Source organism: Monodon monoceros, unplaced genomic scaffold, assembly GCF_005190385.1.
Source record: "Monodon monoceros isolate NGI ecotype Baffin Bay Population unplaced genomic scaffold, NGI_Narwhal_1 Super_Scaffold_5, whole genome shotgun sequence".
NCBI lineage: Eukaryota > Metazoa > Chordata > Mammalia > Artiodactyla > Monodontidae > Monodon > Monodon monoceros.
This window is the reverse complement of record NW_021703782.1, coordinates 1,965,744-1,975,159: the sequence shown is the minus strand read 5'-3', so window position 1 is coordinate 1,975,159 and position 9,416 is coordinate 1,965,744.

Here is a 9,416-nt window from a genome sequence, read left to right as displayed (position 1 = left end):
CTAAACAGCACCTTGATCTCACTGGATGCAAATTCTTGTTGCTCTGCAGCCACCCAGACCCCAGGAACCTTGATGGAAAGACCTGCGTGTGGCAGTGGTCTTCGAGTCACCGTACTGTGGTTACAGGTCAGACTACTTGAGTGATGTCCTTAAGTCTCCAGAGGTGGTCAGTGAGCCAGCTGCCACTGCTATGGCCCACAACTTAGAGAGGAAATTTGGTTCCAGAAGGCTTTGACCTTGAGTTGAATCTTTCCTGGTATGAGACCTTTATAAAAGTCCCAGAAGGAACCAGGAGAGACCTTCCTATATGTGAATCAAAAACCAGAAGCCATACAAAAGAAAACATGGATACCTTCAACTACAGAAAAAATACCTACGTGACAAAAGACCTTAATCAAAGTCAAAAGAAAATAATAGAAAAAAATTTTGTAACTCCTGTGACAGGCAAGGAGAATTTCCTTCATACATAAAGAGCTCCGGGGACTCAATAAGAGTAAGAATGAAAACGCAAAAGTAAAACTGACCAAGAATATGGGACAGAAACTGCCAGTGCCCTCCCGATACCCAGTGCCCTCTTCTCCCTTATTAACTGATTCCCGGGCAATGCCCTCAGTTAAAAAGCCCCATTTTCCAGTTTCCTTCAGACACAGCCACGTTACTGAGTTGTTGCTGAAACAGAAGCTAAATGTCAAAGGGGGCTTCTGTGAGGCTTCTTAAAAGGGAGGAGGCACACACCCTGTGGCCGTTTTCTTTTTCCTTCTTGTAGCCTGCTGTAGACACGTTAGCTGGTACTCCAGCAGCTATCTTGAGCCTAGGTGACCTTTAAGACCGAAGCCACATTTTAATATGATGGGGGGAAAGAAACGAGGAGCTTGAGACCCTGATAACCTTGCAGCCTTCGTGCCGGCCTGAACTACTCGTCTCCAGACATGATCTGTGTGAGAATAAACCCCTTGACTGTAGTCTGGTCTCTCACCCACACCAACCTGATGCCAGTATTAACTGGCAGTTCCTCAAAAAAGAAATGCCAATATATTAAAAGGTGTTCTACCATATTTCTAATGTAGATGCACTTAATAACTGTGAAATATTTTTCACCTATAAAGTTGAAAACTTTAAAAAAAGTTAGAAAGGGGATCCGCCTTCCAATGCAGGGGACGTGGGTTTGATTCCTGGTTGAGGAACTAAGATCCCACATGCTGCAGGGCAACTAAACCCGCACGCTGCAAACTACAGGGCCCACACGCCCCGCAGCCTGTGCGCCACTAGAGAAGAGAAAACCTGCCCACCGCAACTAGAGAGAAGCCCACTCGCCGCAACGAAAGATCCCGTGTGCCTCGACGAAGATCCTGTGTGCCACAACTAAGACCCAACGCAGCCCAAAAAAAGAAAATAAATAAAATAATAATAAATTAAAAAAATTAGAAATTAGGAGCACTTATTTTACTGATGAGAACGTGATTTGATAAAACATCTAGGGAGAGCATTCTAGAAAATATCAAAATTGCAAATGCATTCACCCATTCTAAGAATCTGTCTTCCAGAGGCACTTATTCATCAAGTGTAAAGTGCCCGTACCTTATCCATTGCAGTGTTGTTTATCACAGCAAAATGCCGGCAACAGCCTAAGTGTCCATCGGTGGGGCTCTGGTGACATCTGTGCAGCAGAAGCTACGCAACCATGAAAAGCATCCCCGCTGGGAAGTCCATGACGTGCGGATATGGAGCATCTCTGAGCTGCACAGGTAAAGGATAAAGATGAGGTGGAGTGTGCTGCCGCTTAGGGAGACGTCAGGACGGGGAAGGATGCACACAGCACGGCTTTTAGGTCGTGTTTGATGCAGTGTCTCTGGCAGGAGAGCAGGGAACTGCCATGGTGCTGTTCTCCACCGTTCAAGACGGGTCTGTGCCAGCTTCCTTCCTCTGTCTGAGTCTCCCCTCGGACAGACAGAGGACCTAAGGCCCCAACCTGTGGGGGTCACAGATTTGGAAGGGAGGAGCAGACATCCACAATGTTTTAGGGAGATGAGAGCTTGGAAATTAAGTGAGAGAGCAAGGGATACCCACTTTGGAGAGAACGGTCGCTGCTGAGTTCAGGGGCAGGTGGAAAAACGACGTCGTTGAGGAAGAGAAGGGCCATCCCATGTTCCCACGAGTGTTCAGAGCACAGTGTCTTCAAGAACCCAGGGCGGGGCTGCCCCGGCGGCGCCGTGGTTGAGGGCCCGCCTGCCGATGCAGGGACGCGGGTTCGTGCCCCGGTCCGGGAGGATCCCACGTGCCGCGGAGCGGCGGGGCCCGTGAGCCACGGCCGCTGAGCCTGCGCGTCCGGAGCCTGTGCTCCGCAACGGGAGAGGCCGCAACAGTGAGAGGCCCGCGTACCGCAAAAAAAAAACAAACACACACAAGAAGAACCCCAAGCCCTCCTCAGGTAAGCAGGTAAGACGTAAAATTCATAGTGTCTTTGCTGGCCCTGTCCCTCCAGCTCGCTCTCTCTGCAGGTTCTCTAGTTCACCCTTCAGGGGCTTCCATCATCTCTGCAGGTGGAGTGTCTGAAAAACCCTCTTTGGAAGGAAATCAGTCTGCCACAACCAGCTGGCCTTGAATTCGCAAGACTTAGTCGATGAAGGAGGCTAAAGGCGGCTGTACAGTTATCTCTGAATTGCTGGTAAATGTTTGAGATACGGAATATAGGTGAGCGTAGGGGAGAAGTAAACGCATCAGTGGTTATTCTCTAGAGCAGCGCTGTCCATCAGAGCATCTGCTCTGGGAGTGATGGGATGTCTCATACCCGTGCTGTCCAGTACGGGGGCCGCTCGCCACGTGTGGCTGCCGTGACCCAGGAACTGAATGTCTAATCTGAGTGCATTTTAATTAATTTAAGTTTAAATAGAAATAGTCACATGTAGCCAATAGCTACTATAATAGTGTAGTTGAAGAGAATAAAAATCTGTTTTTAGATGATCACCCAAAAAACGGAGAAACGTGCTATACTGGGTCCAGCTTCTCATTCAGGGGCACCAGCCCATGATTTAAAGATAAATCATATTAGAAACCCTCTCAAGGGAATTCCCTGGCAGTCCAGTGGTTAAGACTCCACGCTTCCAGTGCAGGGGGCGTGGGTTTGACAACACTTGGTTGGAGAACTAAGATCCCGCATGCCGTGCAGCACGGCCAAAAAATAAAAATAAAAAAATGAAAGTAGAATTAGAAACCCGCCCAGGATATGTGAAAGCATCGTAACTTCAGCAGTAGAGATTACTTCTTTGCCCTTTAATAGTTTCTTCTTCCCTCGTCATCGAAGAATTGGGCCAAGTGACAGATTCGAGTCGTGAAGAGAATTGGGGTCCCCTGAGGCCTTTGCTGTGTGGAGGGAACGCCGCTTCCCTGCAGGCAGAGGCCGGTGAGCCTTCAGAGGTCAGCCCGTGTCTTCCAAGTGCGTCTTGATGCGATGCTGAGTCCATGAGGGACCAGCAGGATGGACACGTGACTCCGTGGGTTGTCAAGGTGATGGTCAGGGGCTCTGCCTCCTGTGAGCCAATGAATGTTCTCAGCAGATTGGGGTTGGGGTTTATAGAGAGAAAACACAGAATTCGAGCCCTGTAATTCACTGTGAAATGAACCCGGGGAACAAGGCCGTGCTTCTCATCCCATTCCTGGCGAGCCCATTCCTTCTGCCAATGAAAACTGAAAGCTTGATAGAATTACCTTTTCCCTTTTTTTAAGCACTCAAGGGCACTACAAGACATAAAGCGAAAATGTCCTTTGGGGTTAAGCCAATTTCCTTATCAGTGATATCCCAGGAGCACATTCCGTAAAGCCCGTAAAGGCAGATGCAAAGCCAGGACAGAGGCCCGGCTGCCAACTCCTCCACACCTGCGAGCCCAGGGTCGTTTGTAAGCCACCCTTTTTCCCCTCCCTTGCACACGTGTAGTGAGCTTTTTGCTGGGACCTGATTCTGATGGAGAACCCTGGTTTGGGGGAGGCAGGGTCTGGGGGTCGGATCCTTCTGAGGTTTTACAAGATGACAGGCAGCAGGACCACCAAGTCTGCGAGTCCTTTCTGTGGATCAGCGACCAGCTTTAACTGCTCCATTTCCATAAGCCCACCATGGCTGTTGAAACCCTCCATGTCCAGTAAATAAAGACAGACACAGAGAATAATTGAACAGACGCGGTGCTTAAAAGCACCTCCCCTATCATGTGGGCCCCATGGTGCTCGAGCAGTGGGGTCCACACAGCACAGGCACCTGCAAGGCCGTGGAGTGAGGACGAGCCCTCCATCCCGTCCAGGAGGAGATGCCAGGAGGGTGAGGAGCTGCCACGCCCTTTCGTTCTGGCCACGTGGCGCTGGGGCCGTGTCCACATGTAACCTCGCTGCTGGTTCCTCTGGGGCAGCAACTGTGGGGTTGCTGTGATGTGGCGATGGTGGCAGAAATCAAAGCTGGGCTCGAGTTTCTACCCTCCAAGCTGAAATGATCCCGCCTGTGATTTATTTACCCACTGAGACAAATGTGCAGGACTGGCCTGTTATCACTTGGCCCCTGTAATCACCCCGGAGTGAGTGAAGCTTCCAAGAAGAGGGCGTCGCAAAGGAAACGCACCACACGAGCAGAGCTGTAATGATCTTGCCCAGTGGTTTAGGCATGAGAGAACAGACACAAAACTTTAAAAATCAGAGTCTTAGCCTTTTTTTCTGAACTGTTCCTTATGCCAGAGAATGCATTTTTTCTTTCCTTAAAAAAAAAAAAGATCCTATATACACTAATATGTATAAAATAGATAGCTAATAAGAACCTGCTGTATAAAAAATAAATAAAATAAAATTCAAAAAAAATCCTGTTTTGGATGATTTCTGTCCTATCGCCCTGTCTCTCTGTGTGTGTGCGTCTCTACCTGCCCTGCCCTTCCACTGCTCAGTGTGGGTGTGGGGCTCATGGAGCTTGGTGTGTGGAACAATGTCCCATAAACCCGTGTCCTCATATAGAAGTGATCTACCAGCTATCCTCTTTAAACTCCCATCTGAAGAGCCTTTGAGGTTTCTTGTTGTTCTCGTTTGATTGTTTTTACCTTTTCTCTCTTTTCAGTTTTAGTTGTATCAAGTCATTATCAGAGTACTGGGATATAATGAAAAACAGCAGAGCTGAATCAGAATGGGGAAAAAGGCCTAAATGATTCCATTTAAATTCAGATTTTTTTCTTTTTTTTTTTTTTTTTTTGCGGTACGCGGGCCTCTCACTGCTGTGGCCTCTCCCGTTGCGGAGCACAGGCTCCGGACGCGCAGGCTCAGCGGCCATGGCTCACGGGCCCAGCCGCTCCGCGGCATGTGGGATCTTCCCGGACCGGGGCACGAACCCGTGTCCCCTGCAAAGGCAGGCGGACTCTCAACCACTGCGCCACCAGGGAAGCCCCTAAATTCACATTCTTAAGGGGCTGAAATCCATTTTTTAGTTGCCTGAGATTAATACACACGTGCCCTGCTATATTTCAAAATCAACTCCATATTTATTGAGTGGGTTCTCACAGACCACCTGTGTTTAGCTACTACAACGATGGGTATTATGAAAGATACAGAAGAAATTATTTTTTTATCCTGCAAAAGTTTGGGGATTGCTTACAAAAATGTACACAATAAAAAATGGTAAAAGCAGAATAGATAAAATGTGGGATCATGGAAAACAAGCAGGATACCAGGAGGAGGGGATAATTGGAAGGAAGAAATATAAGACACTGTCCCTGCCCTCAAGGAGAGCACAGTCTGGATGGGGAGAAACATGCAAGCTGAAAATTCTAAGAAATATTAGAAGACAATGCATCACTCTAATAACTTTGTGGCAGAGATTACAAACCCGACATAAGCTTGGAGGAGACGAGGCGAGAAAGGCGGGAGTACGTTTTAGATAAAAAGGTGATGGGGCCTGAGCGATGAAGATGGAGAAATTTCCAATACGTTTCGGAGGAAGCACAGGACAGGCGGGCACAGGAGCAACACAAAGGCTCAGCGGCAGACACAAGGCAGCTCGTCCGTGGGGAGATGGAAACCCAGGGCTTGCACAGTACGTGCGTGCTTTGTAGTGAGCACAGGGCCAGATGCCTGCCTGCAAGGCAGGAAAGGCCGGCGGAAGGGTTCACCTGATGCTGCTGAAGGTTTCCCGATACAGAAGTGACGTGGGGGGAAGACCAGCCCGACCGTTGTACGGGAGATCAGATGCGGAGCTGGGGGCCCGGGGGTCAGAGATGAGGAGATGGGAGCTGCCCGCCCCGCCCCCAGTGCGCGGGGCAGAGGGGACAAAGAAGCTGGCAGAGACATTTAGAGAAAAGGGCCGGTAGGAATTGATGGCTGAAGAATAGAGGAGGTGGGACAAAAACAGCATCTAAGATGTGCGTCAGGGTGACCATGGCAACCGCGGAGCCTTTGAGAAGGATGCAGACGTCAGCCGGAAGTGTAGTTCCAGGTCAAGACGGGAAGTTCCATTTTGGAAACGGTGAGTTCAAAGTGATGGCGGGACTTTTAAATTTCTTCCTGAAAACATGACATTTAAGCTCAAGTGGGGCAACGGTGGGAAAAACGACCAACCAGGTGCTTTGAACTCCTTCAAGGACAATGGGTGTGTGAGGTGGACAAGCCAGGACCGACGGCTGCAGTTGGGAAAGGCTCACAGGACAGAGTTGTCGTTTGGTGACGGGGCGAGAAGAGGGTCCCGGACAGCAGCTTCCAGCAGGAGAGGCCAGCAGGACCCACCACGGCAGACGGAGGGGCCGAGGAAGGCGGCGTAGTTCCCGTCTCCTCTGCACGGAGCCCCTGAGGGGGGGGGGGCTCCATTTGACCTTAGCGAGTTCTGTTCACAGTGCTTTGGAACCAAACCGAGAAGTTCTTGGCAGCCATGCTGACCCTTTTCCCTCCTCTCTTAAAAAAAATTTTTTTTAAAGCTATTCCTCTTTGAGAAAAGAATGCAATGGCCTTGTAGACCCAGTCAGAGCTGAAATAAAATCCCTGTGTCCTTGCTCTAATGTGACTGTGCGATGATGTGGAAATTCTGCCGGTAGATGATGGGGATTGACGTGTAGGAAAGATGTCTTTAAAATCACAAACATCTCAGTGAACACAGCCGAATAGTTGATATACAAACATGAGAGTGTTTCCTTACATTGATTTTTCGTGTGCAAAGTAAGGCCAGATCCTTTATGAGACAGGCACCCACCCCGCTGCCCACTGTGCTGTTCATATAACTGCGGGCGGAGAACCCGCAGCCCGGCTACAAGGAGAGAATTCGGCAGGTGCCACCGCATAACCTACAAGTATCACACTTGCTGTCTGGACCTGCATCCTTTCTGGGCCTTCCCCCGATGCAATTTCTTCCCATCTCTCATCCTTTTCTCTGCTTCTTTCATTGCATCCCTCCACTCTCCCCGGGCACATGGCCACAGGGAGGGAAGGAACACATGTTGTTGATGATTCTATTAACTCTGCTGGTGATTTCTCAAGGTCGGAACACAGGGTGACTTGAAGATGTTTCCCATCTAACAGGACAGAGGGAGGAGAAGGACCCAGAATTGTCTGTGTTTCTTCCTCAAAGAAAGGAAACATCCTGGGAGCCAGATGACCACGCAGATCCTCAGAGTTGGCAAGTCCAGACCATGGATTCCTGTGTCCCAAAATGCAGAGATAGACCTGGGGGAGGTGTCACCTGATGTGGCTGAAGATCGTCCTGGGCTGGTACAGACGCCCCCTGTCCTCTGTCCTGTGCTGACGAATCTCACCCACAACCCAGGCATAGAAATAGAAGGGCAGTCAGAGATCACAGGTACCCGTCCCTGCAGTGCAGACGGCGTGGAGGGGAGGCTGAGCAGGGCAGTCCCGCCCGAACCCAAGCCCCCAGGGGCTGGCTCTGGTCCTCTGCTGGTGGGCGAGGCCGGGATCTGAGCGGGAAGCTGCTGGTGGGACCCCCGGAAGCGCTGCCCCTCGTGATCGTTCCTCAGGAGTACGAGCGGGTCTCCCGTTTCTTGCCCTGTTCTCTTGCTGTGTCGGACCCATCTCCTCTGCACTGTTCGATCTGCTCATGTGCCTGCTGACTTTTTTTTTTTTTTTTGATTGGAGTCTAGTCGATTTACAATGCTGTGTTAGTTTCAGGTGTACAGCACAGTGAATCAGTTATACATATACAGGTATCCACTCTTTTTTAGATTCTTTTCCCGTGTAGGTTATTACAGAGTGTTGAGTAGAGTTTCCTGTGCTCTACAGTAGATCCTTGTTGGTTATCTATTTTATATGTAGTAGTGTGTGTATGTCAATCTGAAACTCCTAATTTATCCCTCCCCCCTTCCCCTTTGGTAACCATCAAGTTGTTTTCTATGTGAGTCTGTTTCTGTTTTGTAAATAAGCTCATTTGTATCTTTTTTTTAGATTGCACGTATAAGTGATAGCATATATTTGTCTTTCTCTTTCTGACTTCACTTATATAATACTCTCTAGGTCCATCCATGTTGCAGCAGATGGCATTATTTTGTTCTTTTTTATGGCTGAGTAATATTCCATTGTACATATGTACCACATCTTCTTTATCTGTCATGTCATGTGTTGACAGACATTTAGGTTGCTTCCATGTCCTGGCTATTGTAAGTAGTGCTGCTGTGAACATTGGGGTGCATGTGTCTTTTCAAATTATGGTTTTCTCAATCACGTACTTGCTGACTTTTGTCTGTGATTTTCCTTGTTCTTAAAGGTGGTAGAGGGTGCGGGGTGTCCTGTGTGTCTCTGATCACGGTAGTTAAGATGTGTTCTTTTAGAGTGGGGTGGGATCCACCCCAAAGGTGGGACCTCGCCTTTGGGAGAAGGGGAACATTTAGATTTATTGCAGTTTTTGTTTGGCATCTTAGCGACAAGGATGAGAGTAGGTGCAGGATTGTGGGAACCTAAGGCCGTATGTTTGGGTCTTAAAGACGTGGAGGAATCATAGGACCCGTCCTTCAGGCCCAGCAGAGCGAGCGCTCCAGGGCCCCTTCCTGACACCGGAACACAGGTGTCAGTCTTCCTGAGACGCGCCAGCCCCTTTCCCCGTACCTGACCGTGAACTTCTGGTAGCCTGGGTGCAGACGTAGGTACAGACGGGCTGGATCGTGGGTCACTAAGTGATCAGGGCAGAGAGGAGCTGGTGGCTGAACAGGGCCTGGTGGTGGCGAGTCGGGACCAGCGCCCAGAGCTGGGCTGGGGGAGGAGGCACTGGGTTCGGGCAGGGTATCCTCCCGCAGCCTGGCAGGTGTCAGAGCCCGGGCCATCTCCCATCCCACTGGCCAGGGACCCTCCGGGTATCTCTATCTCAGTGAATGGCACCCCCGCCAAACTGGCCCAGGGACTTGGAGCTGAGCCCCTTAATCCCTGCAGCTCCTGGGCACCGGGTGGGATAGTGGTGGGCACGGCAG